We start from the raw sequence: 22,040 nt of genomic DNA, 5'->3' as shown, positions 1-22,040 counted from the left end.
CCCTAGGTCTGAATTGGGTCTCTTGTAGACAGCACGTATATGGGTCTTGTTTTTGTATCCATTCAGCGAGCCTGTGTCTTTTGTTTGGAGCATTTAATCCATTCACGTTTAAGGTAATTATCGATATGTATGTTCCTATGACCATTTTCTTAATTGTTGTGGATTTGTTTTTGTAGGTCCTATTTTTCTCTTGTGTTTCCCACTTAGAGAAGTTCCTTTAACATTTGTTGTAGAGCTGGTTTGGTGGTGCTGAATTCTCTTACCTTTTGCTTGTCTGCAAAACTTTTGATTTCTCCATCGAATCTGAATGAGATCTTTGTCAGGTAGAGTAATCTTGGTTGTAGGTTCTTCCCTTTCATCACTTTAAATATGTCATGCCAATCCCTTCTGGCTTGTAGAATTTCTGCTGGGAAATCAGCTGTTAATCTTATGGGAGTTCCCTTGTATGTTATTTGTCATTTTTCCCTGGTTCCTTTTAATAATATTTCTTTGTTTTTAATTTTTGCCAATTTGACTACTGTGTGTCTCGGCATGTTTTTCCTTGGGTTTATCCTGTATGGGACTCGCTGTGCTTCCTGGACTGGGGTGGCTATTTCCTTTCCCATGTTAGGGAAGTTTTCGACTATAATCTCTTCAAATATTTTCGTGGTCCTTTCTGTCTGTCTTCTCCTTCTGGGACCCCTATAATGTGAATGTTGTTGCTTTTACTGTTGTCCCAGAGATTTCTTAGGCTGTCTTCATGTCTTTTCATTATTTTTTCTTTTTTCTGTTCCGCAGCAGTGAATTCCACCATTCTGTCTTCCAGGTCACTTATCCATTCTTCTGCCTCAGTTATTCTGCTATTGATTCCTTCTAGTGTAGTTGTCATTTCAGTTATTGTATAGTTCACCTCTGTTTGTTTGTTCTTTAATTCTTCTAGGTCTTTGTTAAACATTTCTTGCATCTTCTCGATCTTTGCCTCCATTCTTTTTCCAAGGTCCTGGATCATCTTCACTATCATTATTCTGAATTCTTTTTCTGGAAGGTTGCCTATCTCCACTTCATTTAGTTGCTTTTCTGGGGTTTTATCTTGTTCCTTCATCTGGTACATAGCCCTCTGCCTTTTCATCTTGTCTGTCTTTCTGTGAATGTGGTTTTTGTTCCACAGGCTGCAGGACTGTACTTCTTCTTGCTTCTGCTGTCTGCCCTCTGGTGGATGAGGCTATCTGAGAGACTTGTGGAACATTCCTAATGGGAGCGGCTGGTGGTGGGTAGAAGTGGCTGTTGCTCTGGTGGGCAGAACTCAGTAAAACTTTAATCTGCTTGACTGCTGATGGGTAGGGCTGGGTTCCCTCCCTGTTGGTTGTTTTGCCTGAGGCGACCCAACCCTGGAGCCTACCAGCGCTCTTTGGTGGGGCTAATGGGACTCTGGAAGGGCTCACGCCAAGGAGTACTTCCCAGAACTTCTGCTGCCAGTGTCCTTGTCCCCATGGTGAGACATAGCCACCCCCTGCTTCTGCAGGAAACCCTCCAACACTAGCAGGTAGGTCTGGTTCAGTCTCCTATGGGGTCACTGCTCCTTCCCCTGGCTCCCGATGCACACACTACTTTGTGTGTGCCCTCCAAGAGTGGAGTCTCTGTTTCCCCCAGTCCTGTTGAAGTCCTACAATCAAATCCCGCTAGCCTTCAAGGTCTGTTTCTCAGAATTCCTCCTCCCGTTGCCAGACCCCCAGGTTGGGAAGCTTGACGTGGGGCTGAGAACCTTCACTCCAGTGCTTGGACTTCTGTGGTATAAGTGTCTCCAGTTTGTGAGTCACCCACCCAGCAGTTATGGGATTTGATTTTATTGTGATTGTGCCCCTCCTACCATCTCACTGTGGCTTCTCCTTTGTCTTTGGATGTGGGGTATCTTTTTTGGTGAGTTCCACTGTCTTCCTGTTGATGATTGTTCAGCAGTTAGTTGTGATTCTAGTGCTCTCGCAAGAGGGAATCTTTACTAATCTTTTTGTTTTCCATCTTATATTTGTGGATAAGCCTTGTAAGAGAGAATTAGACTGATGATGTTTATAACAACACTGGAAATAGTTTAAGATCAATGCAGGCCATGGCAGCTTTGTGGTGTACACAGTTAATCATAAGGAACCCAGTGTTTGATGTCAACTTACTGTTATTATCAAAACTACTTTGATCTTATCCTTCTCTCAAGGTTGGAAATTGTCATCTTCACTTCCTTGATCCAGTTAACGTGATTTAGTGTGTGGTTATGTAAATCTGCAGAATCTACTGACAGTTTCCTATCAGTAAAATAAGGCTAATAATAGAATTAGCTCAAAGGATAGTTGTGAGGATTAAAGGAGATAAAATATATAAAGCATGTAGAACATCGCCTGACGCATAACAGGTACTCGATAAATGTTAGCTTTTATTTTCTAGAAAGTGCACAAAATAAGTCCACAGCAAATATTCCTTATAAAGAGCTGACATTCCCCAATATTTATTTACAGGTTGTTCCTGTATTTGCATTAGTGATGGCTATGCAAAGCCTCTTATCATCTTTTGCTTTTGGTGTAGACTCATGCTTTTCAGGTGGCATTCATAATTTAATTAGTACTGTTTTCCCAAATGAAGACACTCTGGGCAAGAACCTATTTAGTATTCTGACCTAGGAAGGTGGGCAGAACCACCATTTTCTCTTTATTTGTTTGCTCATTCATTTGTTCACTCATTTTGCAAACATATATTGAGTGTGAGCCATATGTGCTAAGCTTTGTCATAGGGACAGAGAAAAAGGCATGAGACACATCTGTGAGGCAGATGCCATTGAGCAACTAAAAATAATATGTTAAGTGCCCTTCTTGGGGAGGCAATGGATGCTGTGGTTGATTTGGAAGGGTGTGTTAAGGCTGCTGGGCTCCTGGGTCAGGCACCAGTTGGAAAGGGCTCTGGAGGGAAATTTTCCTACAGGGAATTGTGTTAGTCAGAGGGGAATGTGGGCAAAGGGCCTCCCAGGCTGAAGAGCAGCGTGGCTTTGTCCTCCTTCTCACTTGTTCCTGTTCTCTGAGGGCATCTTATCTCTGCTGATAGGCCTGAGAGGCAGTTATGACCTAGAGGCAGTTTTCAGGGCAGATTTATTAGTGATGCTCTTATGTTCTTCACATTCTGTTCACTAAGCTAAAAGACAGCATTTGTGTTTATCCAGTATTTATAGGTCGTCAAAGTTTTTAGGAGTATTTAAGCAAGGCAAGGAGGTTTCTGAAAGATTTTTCCTTAGGTTCTTTTTTTTAAACATCTTTATTGGAGTATAATTGCTTTACAATGTTGTGTTAGTTTCTGTTGTACAACGAAGTGAATCAGCTATAAGTATACATATATTCCCCATATCCCCTCCCTCTTGAGCCTCCCTCCCACCCTCCCTATCCCATCCCTCTAGGTCATCACAAAGCACCGAGCTGATCTCCCTGTGCTGTGGAGCAGCTTCCCATTAGCCATCCATTTTACATTTGGTACATATATGTCAATGCTACTCTCTCATTTCGTCCTTAGGTTTTTTTAATCATATCATAACTTGAGTTTTTTTGTTTGTTTTGTTTTTTTATAATTATAAGTTATTTTTGTTTGTTTATTTCAGAAACATTGAAGGAATAACCTCTCTCAAAAATTTTTTTCCTGAATCAGCCCACAAACTTGTAGATTATTCACAAGAAAACCATTTAACTGATATTTGTGTAAGGAAATATTTTTATTGTAATTGAGTTTTCAAAAATGTGGGCTCATATTCTTATCTTTTGCAGTAGCATGTCTTTTCACTGTTTTTTTTTTTTTTTCTTTTTTCTTTTCCCCCTTCATCTCTTCATGTTGCCAAATTGAAGTAGAGTTTTCAAGAAACTGGAGAGTTCCTGCCAGGTTGACTTGAAGCAGTGCTGCAGGGGTATCCAGGAAGTAATATAGTAACTCACTGGAGATAAGTTAAGAAATGGCTTAAGAGCAGGAGAGCAGAATAGTTCAGGGAAGCGGACAGACTGTGTGTCCAGGAAATAGATAATGAAATAAGAGAGAGTTTTAAGCAAGGAATTTTAGAATCTTGTAGGAGACACAAGGAAGAAGACAAATTACAGACAAGTCAGAACGTAAGTACCATGAGGTTAAAAACAAAATGTTCTAGCAGTTTATTAAGGAAATATTTATTGAGTGCCAACTGTATGCCATGGGTGGGAGGGAGATCATTTCTATTTAAAGAATTCAGGATAGGCTTTTGATAGAGTTCCTAACATTTAACTTTCCCTTGAAGAGTATGTAGGGAATAGAATTCTAAAGCAGTGCTGTCCAATTGAAATATAATGTGAGCCACATATGTCATTTAAAAAGTTCTAGTAACCACTTTAACAGAAGCAAAAATGTGGTTAAAAAGTACAAACTTCCAGCTATAAGATAAATGTCATGTTGATGTAATGTATAGCATGGACATTGTAGTTAATAACAGTGTATTATATTATTGAAAGTTGTTAAAAGAGTAGATCTTAAAAGTTTTCATCATAAGAGAAAAACATTTTGTAAGTTATGTATGGTGATGGATGTGAACTAGACTTATATCCGGGTCATTTCACAATAAATGCAAATATCGAATCATTATGATGTATACCTGAAACTAATATAATGTTATTTGTTAATATATCTAAAAAAAAGAATACTTCTGAAACAGGAGAGGGGGGCAGGGTGCAACCTTTGAAAGAATAACATAGCCCAAGGACATGACATAAACTGATTAAAACCAAGTGGGTCCAAGATGGCAGACAAGTCGACTTCCACTAGACCTTGAGCCTCAGTATACACTCACTGTAACACATCAGCAAGCTAAATGACACACCCACAGATACCATGATGGTTCCAAGGATCCACAAGGATCAAAAAGTGGGCGGTGGCTCAATTCCTGGAAATCCCCGCCCCATCCTGAAATAGCTGGAATACTCCTCCCACTCATTAGCCTATGAAATTACCCTCCCCTATAAAAACTGACAACCCCCATACCCTGGTGCCTTTCTCACCTTCTGAGATGGCCCACACTCTGTCTGTGGAGAGTGTTTCTCTCTAAATAAATCCACTTCTTACCCATCACTTTGTCTCTCGCTGAGTTCTTTCTATGATGAGACATCAAGAACCTGAGCTTCATTAAGTCCTGAAACCAGGTGTGTGATCTCAGTTGGAAGACTGGGTTTTGGCTGGGTTCGAGTCCCAATCTGGGTTTTGGCCAGGTTCCAGTCCCGGCATGTGGGATCAAGTCCCAATCTGAGGTGCACGGTTTCAGCTGGTGACCACAAAGGGACAGTGATAAGGTACGAAAATGTCGAGAGTTAGGTCTTGGTCCTAAAGAGGCCCGTGGGATGCTGCGAGCCAGGCGTACTGGGGAGGACGCTCTGCCCATGTCTGCTCATTTTTGACCGGCGGGTCAACCCCGTGTACTTACGCACATCCAACAGCAGGTCCAGGACAGAATTGTTAATCTCTGTAATCTTCTCCTTGACTCTGAGGTTTTTCTCCTACATTCTTGCATTCTTATTCATTCCTGTTGTATTTCTTTCTTTCTTCTGTGAACCCCAGAAGACCTGTGTGACCACCAAGATGTACTTTTTATTGCCTTTACTCCCTTCCCTCTTACCCTTACAAATGCTGCCCCTTAATTCCCAACGTATAGCTAGACCAACTCCTGCTCATCGTCAACATTGTTGGGGCCGTCTTCTGTGCCATTTCTTTGTGACTTTTGGGGCACTAACACCTGGTTGGGAGATTACCTTGAAAGGGATAGCATCTAAAATTGTAAGTGCAAATTTTGCCTAAATTGCGCAGTGGATTTTGACTTAAGAGTGGAATTTTGGATAGCTTGGGAGTTAGAGACGTCACCTCAGGCTTGTCTGAAATGGGTCAGGCTGCATCAATGCCAAACAATACCCCTCTGGGCCATATACTTTGGGGTTGGGAAAGATTTGGACAACAGGAATTAAAAGGAAAGAACTTAGTATGTTATGTAATCAGGTTTGGCCACCATATGAGTTAGGAAATTTAAAATGGAGTGAAGTACCCTATGTTCAAATTTTCATGGCTTTGTATCTAGGCAGTGGAACCCAAAAAGGAATTTAAGGTGTGTGTAGCTCAGGAGGGATAACTCCAGGAAGGACACAGAGGACATTTTAACTGACCCACCCTACAGGGCCATGGATCCCAAATGAACGTGGAACCCTCCTCCCCTAAGGTACAGGCCCTTTTACCTATGCATTTCATAGCCTAGTCTGCCCCAGACATCAGGCACAAAATTCAGAAAGCAACTGCTGGTCCTCAGACTCCAGTGAATAATTTGTTCCAATTGGCTTATTTGGTTTTCAGGAATAGGGATATGGCCAAAAAAGGCTGATCGCACCCAGAGAAGTATGCAGAAGGCCCAAATGATTGCTTTGTCTGCTCAGAGACCACCAAAGGGGAAGCCGGCTCTTCTGGGCCAATCTGGCCCTGGCAGACCACAAGGCCCACGGGTACCCATACAAGTCCAGTGTACTCAGTGTGGACAGAAGGGGCACTGGAGGGAAGATTATGAATGATGTGCCCTTTCCAAACAGCCAGGGCATTGGGAGAGGGAATGCCTCAGATTCCAGAGAGCGACCGGGGCCCCTCAGCCATTGATGGTTTTGCAATCAGAAGACTAAAGGGGCCGAAGGCCGAAAGTGGCTCTGCCTAGAGATACCATCTACATAACTAATGTCGAGCCTTGGGTGGTCATTGATGTGGCGGACCACTTAATAGAACTTCTTATAGACACTGGTGCAACCTTCTCAGTCCTAACCCAAAGGATTGGAAACCTTAGCAATCATAAGGAATACGTAATGGGGTTGTCAGGGAAGAGACATGGGCACACTTTCCTGGAACCCTTTTTATGCAAGGTCAATGGCCAGCTGTTTTTACATTCCTTTCTGTTTGTGCCTGACTGTCCCATCCCTTTAATGGGAAGAGATTTATTAACTAAGTTAGGGGTCACTCTCTTTCTCGAGGGGCAAGGGAACCACCCTCATCACCAACTGATTCTAAAAAAAAGCGAAAAGGAGCAGATAAAATCTGAAGCTAAAATAGAAACCTTAGTAGACCCTGGAATGTGGAGTATTGAGGTTCTGGGCTTGGCCAGTATATCCAGTTGGTGATTATTAAGTAAAAAGTGTTATATAATGTCTAAATATAAGGTACAAATTTCTTAAACTTAGGGAAGATCCTCAAAAATGTTTGTAAGTGGATTACCAAAATAGGAGGCCACTGGTCTGACTAAACTGACCATAGTTGACATTCAGAGCCTGATAGGAATTTTGGAAGAGGCCTTCTCCCTTAAGCTAAATGAGGAAAAGTAAAACTTTCCAACATAGGTGAATGGGTATGTCAGTCCTTCAATATCATTGAGGTAACCACCCAATTCTTTGAAAAAGAAAGCAAAACTGCTCTTGTTTTACAAATGTAGTCTTTTTTTTTTTAATTTTAATTTTTAAATTTATTTATTTAGTTAGTTTTGGCTGCGTTGGGTCCTCGTTGCTGCACGCAGGCTTTCTCTAGTTGCGGCGAGCGGGGGGGGGAGGCTACTATTCGTTGTGGTGCGCAGGCTTCTCACTGCAGTGGCTTCTTGTTGCGGAGCACTGGCTCTAGTCGCGCAGGCTTCAGTAGTTGTGGCACGCGGGCTCAGTGGTTGTGGCGCACGAGCTTAGTTGCTCCGTGGCACGTGGGATCTTCCCGGTCCAGGGCTCGAACCCAAGTCCCCTGCATTGGCAGGCAGATTCTTAACCACTGCACCACCAGGGAAGTCCTACAAATGTAGTCTCTACAGGACCAGAGGTGTGGCTCTAAAAATAATCCAAAGCCCACCAATCCTTTTACCACTCCCAAAGCCTTCCCTATTTATCCCAAGAGGCTTTTAATTATTAAAGGGGAAACAAAGTCATCCTAGGAGGAACTTGCCTGTATCTTTGAGATACAAGTGTCCTATCTCCTCTTCTCAGGAACCCTTATCTCTGCCATCTTTTTAAATGCAAATTTTTAAAAAAGAGGGTGAAGTAATTTAGAACTTAAGTGAGAGAGTGGCATGGACTTATATATACTTCCGAATGTAAAATAGATAGCTAGTGGGAAACAGCCGCATAGCACAGGGAGATCAGCTCACCACCTAGAGGGGTGGGATAGGGAGGGTGGGAGGGAGACGCAAGAGGGAGGAGATATGGGGATATATGTATATGTATAGCTGATTCACTTTGTTATAAAGCAGAAACTAACATGCCATTGTAAAGCAATTATACTCCAATAAAGACATTAAGAAAAAATAAAGTTAAAATAAGCTTAAAAAAAATTTAGAGCTTGACTTGTCAAGGATAAATAGAAATCCTAAGAAGTGTCTTGTCTGTAAACACTAGTAAAAAGGGTTTAGCCATCTAGATAGGTGACCTTGATTTGTTCCATCTGTCAGTAGACAAATTTGAATCCAACCTCTTGTAACTGATGGGTTTTATGTTTTACCTGACTCAGGACTGAAATTTTGTAATGGGAACTCTGAGGCCTCTGTGTTTGTGTTCATATGTATCTATATGTGTGTGGTAGGTGTATAGTATTGCCAAAAATTAATTCATAAAAGAGCTCTACTTAATTGGCTTTTAAAAAATTAAGCGCTGAAGTAGTTGTAAGGTGTATGTAACCTATGTTAACTTCGTGGTCTGAAGTGTTTAGCTATCAAGCGGATTCTTTAGTAGACCAAATCTTCTGTCACTGAAGTGTTCTGAAGCATATACCTTGATGTTTAAAAGAAAATACTTCTTAAAGCAACTTTCATCTTCTGGGATTTACTTTTTAAACCTTCCCTTGCCTGTAGTTATTGACTGCATGTGCCAGGCCTCTAGAAATTAGTATGTTCAACTGAACCAACTTGATGGGAGTCCATACATAGGGCTTGTTTTCCTAAGAAAAGTGTTGTTGAGAGTAGCAAAATTATAAGCCTATCTAGGCATGTTGCAAAGCTGTTTGAAAAGTGACTTGGAGCAAGTTTTGTGAATGGAGACGTAGTGCTCAAGTCACATTCTGCTTTAAAAGTTGTAACAAATACAGATAAATTAAAAAGAAAAAAAGAAAATTGAGCGCTTATGTAAATACTCAGAAGTAGAAAATAATATGGCCAGAATAAATTTCAGGTTCATGTCATCTGGAAAATATTCAATACTAAACAGATATCTGGTACTGAAGGTGGCTTAAACTTGTTGGTTAGATTAATATAGACGTGTCTTTAAAATTATCAATGTTGAGTATAATACTTCTGTTGTACCTAGGTTTACTAGAGGTCAAATAAAACCTTATTCTATCTGTTATAAATTTGTCAACAAGAAAAGTAACTGAATGTGGAAAAAAAAACTTTGAAGGAAAGTAAGATGTATGTTTTCAGTAAAAGAAGATGGGAGGAATGAGAAAAAAAAACTGAAAAAAGTTGTGCATGATCAAGATTTTCTAAGATTGGATTAAACTTAGTTGGGTAAATGAATTTTGTTTGGAGTGGGCTGGGACAAGACTGTAGATTTAGTTTCTCCCTCCAAAGTTTTCTTGAAATGCTGCTTTTAGTAACAGATAGTATGAGTTTCTTTACCTTTAAGTGATCTGTATTTGCTTTTGAGATCTTTTGTAACTTTGGTTAAGAAATAAGTATTGTCTCACAGTGACCTATGATCTTATTTGACCAAGTATTTTAAAACTTTTTGACAAACTTCCCAAATATCAAATTTTAATTAAGTTCCTTTTGTTCTAGCTAACTTTGGGGTACTTTCGAGGGCCCCTGAGATATCTTAGAGAGAAATATTTAACGAAGATTATTTGGCATGTTAAGTTAAATGTAATCATTCGTAATTCTGGTTATTGTAACCAAATGTCTTTATCGATTACACTGTAATCAGATGTTTAACCATGCCTTTTAAGTCTTTTGTCATCTATAGATATTTTTGTACTCTGATGCTGTTACAAAAAGTTCTTCATCATCAAGGAGATTCAGAGAAAGTCTATGGAAGCAGTTACAACAGTTCTACACCTAGATGATGACTGTGCGAGGATTCCAGCCTATACTGACTTAAAACAAGGAGCTGTTCTGCCCCTGGGGCCTCTAGATCAGGCATCCAGAGATTTTTACTCCCTGACAGGCAGGGTCGATGCCCCTATTCAGCCTTGAAGCAGTTACAGAAGAGGGACCATCGCCCTTCTGCTTCCCATAAGAATATGGGAGTAAAAATCTCTGAGGGGGGAATGAAACAGGAGGGAAGTGGGCAGAGCACAATCTTTGAAAGAATAACATAGCCCAAGGACATGACATAAACTGATTAGAACCAAATGGGTCCAAGATGGCGGACAAGCCGACTTCCACTCGACCTTGAGCCTCACTATACACTCACTGTAACACATCAGCAAGCTAAATGACGCACCCACAGGCGCCATGACAGTTCCAAGGATCCATAAGGATCAAAAAGTGGGTGGTGTCCCAATTCCTGGAAATCCCCGCCCCTTCCCAAAATAGCTGGGAAACTCCTCCCACTCATTAGCCTATGAAATTACCCTCCTCTATGAAAACTGACAACCCCCATACCCTGGTGCCTCTCTCACCTTCTGAGATGGCCCACACTCTGTCTGTGGAGTGTGTTTCTCTCTAAATAAATCCACTTCTTACCCATCACCTTGTCTCTCACTGAGTTCTTTCTATGATGAGACATCAAGAACCTGAGCTTCATTAAGTCCTGAGACCAGGTGTGTGATCTCAGTTGGAAGACTGGGTTTTGGCCGGGTTCGAGTCCCGGCCATGTGGGTTTGAGTCCCATTCTGGGTTTTGGCGGGGTTCGAGTCCTGGCATGTGGGTTCAAGTCCCAGTCTGAGGTGCACGGTTTCACTTCCTTGCTCATAACATTTGTTCAATAAAAATTTGCTGAGTCAAGGGATTTTTTTTAAAAAAAGGAGTAAAAAGAAACAGGTGAAATTAATTTTAATAGTATACTTTAGCCTAGTATATCCAAAACATAATTTCAACATGTGATCAGTAAAAAATTATTATTGAGCTATATTACATTTTTTTACTAAGTCCTTGAAATCTGCTATTTAACTGCACCAGAATAATATGAGCAGGGGTATATTACAGGTTGAAATAAGTTTTAGGTGGTTATTTGTGGGTTGCTGCCCCATTGCTATCTCTAAAGAACTGTAAAAGTTTACTTAAAGACCACCAGCTAACATGGTTTATTAGGAAAAAATATGTATAAATTTCAGTGTTGACTGCCCATGTAGTTTACTGGCATTGCCATCAGTGCTTTGTTTTCTTTGAGTGAGAAGCTGTAGTCCCATGACTGTCTTTGGGGGTTGATCAGAAGGTTATCTGCTTCTTCAATTCGGGAAGTTTTTGAAACACCTAGTCTACTCTTTTCTTTATTAAGTACATATTTCTGCAGCTTTGACGTAAGTTCCTTCTTTTTAGAACCGTTACATGATTTAAATACTCTGACATAGCTAACCTTCATTTTTTTTTTTTTGATGAGCTCTGACTAATGCCTTTTTTCTGATAAATTATTGACAATTACAGCAAGAATGAAGATTATTCCTGATTTCTGTTCTCCCTTCTTCTTCAGTAATAGAATTTTAACCTGGGTACGTGGCCATCCAGAGTCAGGATTACATTTCTTAGCTTTTCTTGCTGCTAGAAATTCCTCTAGTACTGGTCAGTGGGGTGTAAGTAGATTTTTTTGAGGGGGCAACTTCCTTAGGAAAACTTCCATAAGAAAGAGAGTGTCCATTATTTGTGTGTGTGTGTACGTGTGTACGTGTGTACCTCTTGCTCTTTTTTTCTCTTATTTAATCCTACTGCCTGGAATACAGTTGCCACTATTTTGGACAATGGGGTTGAGGCCCCCAAGGCATAACAAAAAAATAGAAGGACCCGAGTCTTTGATATTTAGTGACACAATGTCAAAACAAAACAGTCCTGCAGTGCCAACTGGACTTTTATATGAGAGGGAAATAAACTTCTGTTTTGTGTAATCAACTGCTGTTTTGGGTTTCAGTCATAGCAGATGAACCCAATCCCAACGATTGGGTTCAACAGGTTATATATAATATTTAACAGATTTTTAACATCTCTATTAGTGTATATTCTCATAGACTTGTATACTAGTCAGGGCTCTTAGAGGCAAGGGTGAAAACCACCCACCCATATGAAAGGATCCTGAGTGAGCCCAGAATTGGAGGACACCAAGAGATCATTAGTCACATCTCTAAGGATGTCTATAGCCAGAGACCCCAGGAATCTCTTTCTCTAAATCTTGGCTTTAATTCTGTTTTCCTCTAGGTTTCATTTTGTGTTACTCTAGACTGACTTTCTCCAGTGAAGGGATATGTCCACCTGTTGTGGACCAGACTAACTTCCTCAACAGCTTGAGACCTCAGATGGAAAACAGTTGTGTCTCTCCTTCTGTTTGGAAAATACTAGGGAGCTACTCAGATTGACTTGGCTTGGGTCACATGCCAACCCCTATATCTGTCACTGGTCCCATCGAGATTACATGCCCTCCATTGTGGCCTACTTTGTGGGGGGCTGGGGGAGGGTGCAAGGATTGGCAGCGTTCACTAGAACCATTTCTTCTAAATTAAGGTGGGTGCTATTTAGATAAAACAGTACCTGTTTCACCTGATAAGTCCTTCATAAATGATTTATGATAAGAATCATCTTATTCTTTCTTGAAAGCCATCCATGTATGAAAAATATGAGGACTGCTGGTTTGCTTTGAATTTGCTTTCTGACTTCGAAGTTATACATTTTTGCAAGACGCAGCTCAGATAGATCCTGTGGCAAATTTTAACGAAAATTAACTCTGGCCACATTGTCACACTATATAGGCCAATTATTAGTTGCCACTGAACAGATTTCCTTAATTTCTTTTATCTCCAGTCAAGTTGATTATAATGTCAGCCTTGAAGCATTGCTGTAATTATTAATCCTTTTGAAATAGATATGAGGAAGCATTTGGGGTATTAGAAAATTAAGGCTGTTACATCATGATAAATATTTCAGTGCCACACATTCTATTGTGACACTTATAATACTTAAAATTCTAAAGTGAGAGTTTCCTTCAAGGAATTAAAATTTGGCAGTTAAATGTTTGACATACACGAAATTTGATAAGTAAATATACTTCTGTGGGGAGAAGCTTTGAGTTACCACTGTTTACTTGAAATCTTAACAAATTTATGAAAAATCAGTTAATTGAAAGGTAATGGTGTCATGTGATTGAGTTCTGTTGAAGGGGAGAGAAGATCTCTGTCCACAGGTCATGTCCAAGGGTGGATAAGTCTGTGTTTCTGCTGGGCAAAGGCTAGTCATGACACAGTGCACTCATCCAGGTGGCTTTCAAGCAATCTGGTGACATTTCAGAGAACTCAAAGGTAAAGGTTTATTGCTTTGGGAGTACTATATTTATTAATCTGGTTTTAAGTCAGATGCCTGTGAGGTGCATAGTCAGAATGTGTTCTTTCTCCAGGTCTGAAAAACTCAAGCTTTTCATTGATTTCTTCAATCACAGGTGACAGGAAACTGGGGTGGTTTCTATCACCTAAATCATTATATGCTTTCCCTTGGTATCATTTAGCCGGATCACACAAGGAGCGGAGCGGAGGATATCTTTGATATTTAATGAACAAAGAAGAATATCTTGAAACAGCCTGTATCAGCTCTGAAAAAGAAGTTTTCTCTGATCAGAAACTTTTCTCGGTAAATTCACCATGTCCCAAGCAGAAAGAAGGAATGCAGGCCCAAAAGGCAAATCTTGATGCAAGATTTCATTGTAGGACTTCCCTGGTGGCGCAGTGGTTAAGAATCCACCTGTCAACGCAGGGGACACGGGTTCGAGCCTTGGTCCAGGAAGATCCCACATGCGGCGGAGCAACTAAGCCTGTGCGCTGCAACTACTGAGCCTGCGCTCTAGAGCCTGTGAGCCACAACTACTGAGCCCACATGCCACAACTACTGAGCCTGCACTCTAGAGCCCGTGCTCCACAACAAGAGAAGCCAGTGCAACGAGAAGCCCCTGCGCCACAACGAAGAGTAGCCCCGCTCCACGCAACTAGAGAAAAGCCCGCGTGCAGCAACGAAGACCCAATTCAGCCAAAAATAAATAAATTTATTTAAAAAAAAAAAGATTTCATTGTGTTAATTTTTCATTTCACCGGAAGTATCAGTCCATTGTGACTCATGTTGTTTTCAGGAGTTTTACCTCCACTGTGAGGGTTGGAGGTGGCACAGAAGGGCACGCCAAGGTGAGCAGTCATTACGCGGAGACGAGCTTTTCCTTTCACCCACGGGAAGGGCAAGTCAGATCAGAGATCTGGCATCTGGTTCCTTGTGATTGCCCTTCCTTCCAGCCTAATTCCGGAGAGCAGCAAATGTATGTTTTCCTTTTTATCCTTGGGTAGTGGTCGGTTAGGACTTTTCTTCTTTGAAAAAGGGAGACATTCACACATTTAGGGGTTAATAATGTCTACAAGTCACTCATGCCGCTGAATAAAAGTTCAAGAATGTCGGATTTTTCTCATTCGCAAGATGCTCATTCACCACTCATGTAGGGGTATAAATATCTGAAATAATACAGAAGGCCAGGACAAAAATAGGTTTCTGAGAAACTCATGGCAGCTTTTGCTTTTTGATAACATTACAGCTTTATCGCCTGATCTCAGCTTGAGCTTGTCACATCCAGGTCCCTCTGGGTTTAACCTCCTGTCTCTTGCCTCTTTCCCAGAGGCCCATTACATTTCATAACCAAGCATTGCTCAAAAAGCTCTCTTCTCAAGAGTTTAGACATTTCATAAGTTAAAACTACTTATCCAGTGTCCCATTTTAGCATTTAGTTTAGATGACCATACTTTCATATATCGCGATAAAGAATCAAGATGTATCTTTCTTATTATGTTTATTATGTCCTGTTTGAAAATGTCTAACAGATTAAATGTTATCAAGGGCTGATATTGATATACTCTTAATTTTTTCAGTTTAACTTTATTTTATTAACTTATTAATTTTATTGCCAAACTTGTCTAATCAGTTAAAATTCCAGTTAATTTACTTAGCAGTGGTTAATGTTCTAAGACTAATATGGGAGCAGTGGTAATGATATTTTATAAACAGTGGCGTTGTTTCAGTTTTATAAAAAACCTTTTTTTTTAAAATTTTTTTTATTTTTTGCTTAGGTAAACTAGTTCATGTGGGAAAGCTCCCTCTAGTGTTTGTTGGAGTAAATACAAATGGTATTGAACTGAATACTTTCTCTTTTTTTTTAAAGTAAGGTTTTATTTATTTATGTATTTATTTTGGCTGTGTTGGGTCTTTGTTGCTGTGCGCCGGCTTTTCTCTGGTTGTGGTAAGCAGGGGCTACTCTTCATTGCAGTGCACGGGCTTCTCATTGCGGTGGCTTCTCTTGTCGTGGAGCACGGGCTCCAGGTGCTTGGGCTTCAGTAGTTGTGGCACACGGGTTCAGTAGTTGTGGCACACGGGCTTAGTTGCTCCACGGCATGTGGGATCTTCCTGGACCAGGGCTCGAACCTGTGTCCTCTGCATTGGCAGGCGGCTTCTTAACCACTGTGCCACCAGGGAAGTCCTTGAACTGTGTACTTTAAAAAAAAAGAGTTTATTTCTTTAGAGCAATTTAAGGTCCATCCACAACAAAATAGAGAGGAAGGTACAGAGATTTCCTGTATACCCCCTGCTTTGCCACATGCATAGCCTGCTCCATTATCAGCATCACTTTCCAGAATTGTCCATTTGTTTCCAAGCATGAGCCTACACTGACACATCATAATCACCCAAAGTCCCTAGTTTACCTTAGGGTTCACTCTTGGTATTGAACACTTTGGGTATTGACACATTTATAATGACATATATCCATCATTATAGTATCACAGAGAGTATTTTCACTGTCATAAAATTCTCTGTGCTTTTCCTCTGCCATCCCCATCCCTGCAACCACTGAACTTTTTTATTGTCCCTATAGTTTTGCCTTTTCCAGAATGTCATATAATTGGAATCATACAATATATAGCCTTTTCAGATTGGCTTCTTTCATTTAGTAATATGCATTTAAGTTTCTTCCATGTCTTTTCATAGCTTTGATAGCTCATTTCTTTTTAGCCCTGAATAATGTTCCAGTGTCTGGACGTATGACAGTTTATTTATTCATTCACCTCCTGAAGGACATCTTGGTCACTGCCAAGTTTTGGCAATTATGAATAAACCTGCTTAAAACATCTGTGTGCCAGTTTTTTTTGTGGGTATAAGTTTTCAACTTCTTTGGGTAAATACCAAGGAGTGAGATTGCTGGATCGTATCGTGAGTATGTTTAGTTTTGTAAAAAAAAACAGTATGTTTAGTTTTGTAAGAAATCACCAAACTGTCTTCCAAAATGACTGAACCATTTTTCATTCCCACCAGCAATGAATGAAAGTTCCTGTTGCTCCACATCCTCGCCAGCATTTGGTGTTGTCAGTGTTCCAGATTTTGGCCATTCTAATAGGTGTGTAGTGGCATCTCGTTTTCATTTGCATTTCCCTGATGACATATGATGTGGAGCATCTTTTCATAATGTTTACTTGACATCTGAATATCCTCTTTGGGGAGGTGTTTGTTAAGGTCTTTGCCCCATGTTTTAATCAGGTAGTTTTTTTATTGCTGAGTTTTAAGAGTCCTTTGTGTATTTTGCATAACAAGATTTTATCAGATGTGTCTTTGGCAAATGTTTTCTCGCAGCCTTGAAGAAAACATTTGCTTGTCTTCTAATCCCCTTGCTACTGTCTTTTGTAGAGCAGAAGTTTTAAATTTGAATGAAGGCCAGCTTCTCAATTATTTTTTTCATAGATTGTCTTTTTTAAAAACTTTATTTATTTTTTATACAGCAGGTTCTTATTAGTTACCTATTTTATACATATTAGTGTATACATGTCAATCCCAATCGCCCAATTCATCACACCATCACCACCACCCCCCACTTTCCCCCCTCAGTGTCCATACGTTTGTTCTCTACATCTGTGTCTCTATTTCTGCCTTGCAAACAGGTTCATCTCTACCATTTTTCTAGATTCCACATATATGTGTTAATATACAAAATTTGTTTTTCTCTTTCTGACTTACTTCACTCTGTATGACAGTCTCTAGGTCCATCCTCGTCTCTATAAATGACCCAATTTCATTCCTTTTTATGGCTGAGCAGTATTCCATTGTATATATGTACCACGACTTCTTTATCCATTCTTTTGTCGATGGGCATTTAGGTTGCTTCCATGACCTGGCTATTGCAGATAGTGCTGCAGTGAACATTGGGGTGCATGTGTCTTTTTGAATTATGGTTTACTCTGGGTATATGCCCAGTAGTGGGATTGCTGGGTCATATGGTAATTCTATTTTTAGTTTTTGAAGGAACCTCCATATGTTCTCCATAGTGGCTGTATCAATTTACATTCCCACCAACAGTGCAAGAGGGTTCCCTTTTCTCCGCACCCTCTCCAGCATTTGTTGTTTGTAGATTTTCTGATGATGCCCATTCTAACTGGTGTGAGGTGATACCTCATTGTAGTTTTGATTTGCATTTCTTTAATGATTAGTGATGTTGAGCAGCTTTTCATGTGCCTCTTGGCCATCTGTATGTCTTCTTTGGAGAGATGTCTATTTAGGTCTTCTGTCCATTTTCTTTTTTCCTGTCCATTTTTTGATTGGGTTGTTTTTTCTTTAATATTGAGCTTCCTGAGCTGTTTATATATTTTGGAGATTAATCCTTTGGCCCTTGATTTGTTTGCAAATATTTTCTCCCATTCTGAGTGTTGTCTTTTTCATATTGTTTATAGTTTCCTTTGCTGTGCAAAAGCTTTGAAGTTTCATTAGGTCCCATTTGTTTATTTTTGTTTTTATTTCCATTACTCTAGGAGGTGGGTCAAAAAAGATCTTGCTGTGATTTATGTCATAGAGTGTTCTTCCTATGTTTTCCTCTAAGAGTTTTATGGTGTCCGGTCTTGTTACATTTAGGTCTCTAATCCATTTTGAGTTTATTTTTGTGTATGGTGTTAGGGAGTGTTCTAATTTCATTTTTTTACATGTAGCTGTCCAGTTTTCCCAGCACCACTTCTTGAGGAGACTGTCTTTTCTCCATTATATATCCTTGCCTCCTTTGTCATAGATTAGTTGACCATAGGTGCGTGGGTTTATCTCTGGGCTTTCTATCTGGTTCCACTGATCTGTATTTCTGTTTTTGTGCCAGTACCATATTGTCTTGATTACTGTAGCTTTGGAGTATAGTCTGAAGTCAGGGAGTCTGATTCCTCCAGCTCTTTTTTTTTTCCCTCAAGATTGCTTTGGCTCATAGATCGTGTCTTTGGTGTTGTATCTAAAAAGGCATCACCATACGCGAGGTCATCTGGGTTTTCTAGATTTTGAGTTAATTTTTGTAAAGGGTTTAATGTCTGTGTCTAGATTAATTTTTTTTTGGCATGTGGATGTTCAGTTGTTCCAGAACCGTTTGTTGAAGAGACTATCTTTGCTCCATTATATTTTTACTCCTCTGTCAAAGATCAGTTGACTATATTTATGTGAGACTATTTCTGGGCTGTTTATTATGTTTCATGAATCTATTTGTCTCTTCTTTTGCCAATACCACACTGTCTTGATTATCATAGCCTTATATTAATCTTGAAATCAGATAGCATCAGTCCTTCAACTTTGTTCTTCTCCTTTAATATTGTGTTGGCTATTCTGGGTTGCTTGCCTCTCCATATCAACTTAGAATAAGTTTGTCAATATCTGTAAAACAACTTAATGAGATTTGATTGTGATTGCATTGAATTTATAGATCAAGTTGACATCTGGACTATATCAAGTCTTCCTACTCATGAACATGGAATATCTCTCCATTTATTTAGCTTTACTTTGATCATGTTCATCAGAGTCTTGTAGATCTCATATAGATCTTATACATATTTTGTTAGATTTTTTACCTAAGTATTTGTGTTTGGGGTGCTAATGAAATGTTTTTAATTTCAAAATCCACTTGTTCATTGCTGGCATATAAGAAAGCAATTGACTTTTGTATATTAACCCTGTATCATGCAACCTTACTATAATCACTTACTAGTTCCAGGAGGTGTTCCAGGTGATGATGTGTCAAAAAGACACATGCACCCCAATTTTCACTGCAGTACTGTTTACAATAGCCAGGTCATGGAAGCAACCTAAATGCCCATTGACAGAGAAATGGATAAAGAAGATGTGGTACATGTATAGAATGGAATATTACTCAGCCATAAAAAGGAACAAAATTGGGTCATTTGTAGAGATGTGGATGGACCTAGAGACTGTTTTTTTGGTAAATTTTTATTTCCTTTTTCCTTTATTTTTATTTCACATTTTCTACAGACAATCATGTCATCTCAAAACAGACAGTTTTATTTCTTCCTTTCCAATCTGGATACCTTTAGTTTCCTTTTCTTGCCTATTAGCAAGGACTTCTAGTATGATGTTGAAAAGGAATGGTGAGAAAGTATATCCTTGCCATGTACTGGATCTCAGTGGGAAAGCTTTGAGTTTTTCACCATTAAGTATGATGCTAGCTGTAGATTTTTTTCTAGTTTGTTGAAGAAATTCCCCTCTATTCCTGGTTTATTGAGAGTTTTTACCATGAATGGGTGATGGATTTTGTCAAATACTTTTTCTGCTTCAATTGATATGATCATGTGATTTTTTTTTTTTTTTTAGTCTGTTGATGTGATAGATTACATTAATCGATTTTTGAATGTTGAACCACCTTTACATACTTGAGATAGATCCTACTTGGTCCTCGTATATAATTCTTTTTATACTTTTCTGGATTTGATGTGCTAGTATTTTGTTAAGGATTTTTGCATCTATATTCATGAGAGATATTGGTCTGTAGTTTTCTTATACTGTCTTTGTCTGGTTTTGATATTAGGGTAATGCTGGCCTCATAGAATGAATTAGGAAGTATTTTCTCTGCTTCTATCTTCTGAAAGAGATTATGGAGGATTGGTATCATTTTGTTCTTAAATGTTTGACAGAATTCACCAGTGTATCCATCTGAGCCTGGTGCTTTCTGTTTTAGAAGATTATTAACTATTGATTCGATTTAGGCCTATTCAGATCATTTATTCATGTATGCATTTTGGCAGATTGTAGCATTCAAGGAAATGGTCCATTTCATCTAGGATATCGAATTTCTGGTCATGGAGTGGTTCATAGTATTCTTTTACTATGCTTTTAATTTCCATGGGATCTGTAGCGATGTCCCCTCTTTCATTTCTAATATTAGTAATTTGTGTCCTCTCTTCTTAGTTAGCCTGGCTAGAGGTTTATTGATTTTGAGTTGTATATTTTTAAAAATGTGAGCATTAAGCAAATAATAGGACTGATTTGATGAATAGAAAGCAGTCTGTTGAATAAACAGGTAGTAGGTTGATCTCACATTGAAAGTGCTTTGTGGTTGGGTAGAGGGATATGCTGCATTTCAAAGTGGGTCTCATAGTGCCAGCATAAGTAAATAAATAACAGCTTTTCAGGATTGTTTCTTAGATGCCCCTATTCCGTGTTTCTATAGTTAGAACATAAAAGATTAACTTTCTTGATTACACTTTTGTAAGAAGTTTGATTTTCTTGCATTGGTGACTCTGCTGACTTCACCTTTTTTGATCATATCTGTATAAATATCCATATCCAAAAAAAGAAATATAGAATTATTTTTCACAAGTGACACAGATACTCTATAATCAAACTGTGTTATTCTTATTTTTGTAAGGTACAGAACACTTCTTTTCCCTACCATACGTGAACTTTTTCCAGAATTCATTTCTTACACAACTGTTACTTACAAGGTTAGCTCCCAATCTCATCCTAGGCAGAAAAAACTGTTTACCTGCATTGTTTCATTTCAGGGTGCAAAAACCTCTCTTCTAATTTCTGGTTGATTCCTGAGTTTCATCTAAGATACTTCAGTTCTCAAGTTAAAACTTAGGTTAAAATGCAATGTCTCCATGAAGGAGTTGTAGAAGTCACATTTCCACATCATCCGAACACAGAAAGTGAAGCTTGAGGGTTCTAAAGATACCATCACCTCACAATTTTGCCTACAGTCAGCCTTGAATTAAATTAAATGTTGACTGATCAATACTCATTTGATCTTCTTCCCCATCCTTACCTCGGCTGATGATTATGCTTTCTGTTTTACTGAGAAATTAAAGCAGTCAGAGGACAGATTCTCCAAACTCCCACCACTATGTCTTCCTGCATTTGCACCTTTTGAGATGAACTGGCCATGCCCTGGGTCAGTTCAAAGTCTTCCACTGTCCCCTCTTGCCTACTTAAAGATGTTGCTAGCAGTGCTACTCTCTTTCTCTAGAGCATCAATTTCCCCTTCACTATTGGAAATTCTCTATTGGAAGCTGTCATTTCACCCGTCTATAAGAGAACCCTCTTTTGACTCACTTGTACCTCTAGCTACAGCCCTAAAAGATTGTCTGTACCTAATGTTTTGGATTTTGTTCCTAAAATTTTCTTTCGAACCTACTCCATTAAGGCTTTTGCCCTAAGTGCCACCAAAACTTTTCTTGTTAAAGTCACCTATGATCTCATAGTGCTTAACCCCCTCCTTCTTGGAAACCTTTCTTTCTTGGCTTCTGGATATCGTTCTTTTCTGGTTTTACCTGTATCTCTTGATGTATTTTCCTTTGCTCATATCTCTCCATCTCCTAAACTATAGGCATTGTGCGCCTCAGGGCTTGGTTCCCGGAGATATTTCTCTCTCTGCCTAGCTCACCATGTCTCTCTCCCTGTTGCTCTGTCTCTCTGTGTCATCTGTGCTCACTTTTTTGATGGACTCCTCTAATTGCATGGCTTTACATGCTATTTATATGCTAATATCTTCCAATTTTTCTTTCTCAGCTCTGTCCTCACCCCTGAGCTCCATGTACTCAACTGCCTACTGACATCACCCATTGGATGT

General features: G+C 39.4%; 1 protein-coding gene across 6 annotated transcripts in view; it reads left to right on the top strand.

Moving 5' to 3' along the window:
- The window catches only part of TBC1D4 (TBC1 domain family member 4), a 248,147-nt gene that overhangs the window by 137,965 nt on the left and 88,142 nt on the right, over positions 1–22,040 (top strand). Inside the window, exon 1 of one of the 6 annotated variants that reach the window (XM_082365917.1) lies at positions 16,536–16,559. The exons of the other annotated variants lie outside the window; for them this stretch is intronic. The gene's annotated coding sequence lies outside the window, so the exon portion shown is untranslated. Of the gene's footprint in view, positions 1–16,535; positions 16,560–22,040 lie in introns of those variants that run through there. 6 annotated transcript variants of the gene reach the window in all.

The sequence above is a fragment of the Balaenoptera borealis genome (assembly GCF_965194805.1).
Source record: "Balaenoptera borealis genome assembly, chromosome: 18".
Lineage (NCBI taxonomy): Eukaryota > Metazoa > Chordata > Mammalia > Artiodactyla > Balaenopteridae > Balaenoptera > Balaenoptera borealis.
The sequence above is the reverse complement of the archived record's forward strand: the minus strand, read 5'-3'. Positions and strand labels throughout refer to the sequence as shown.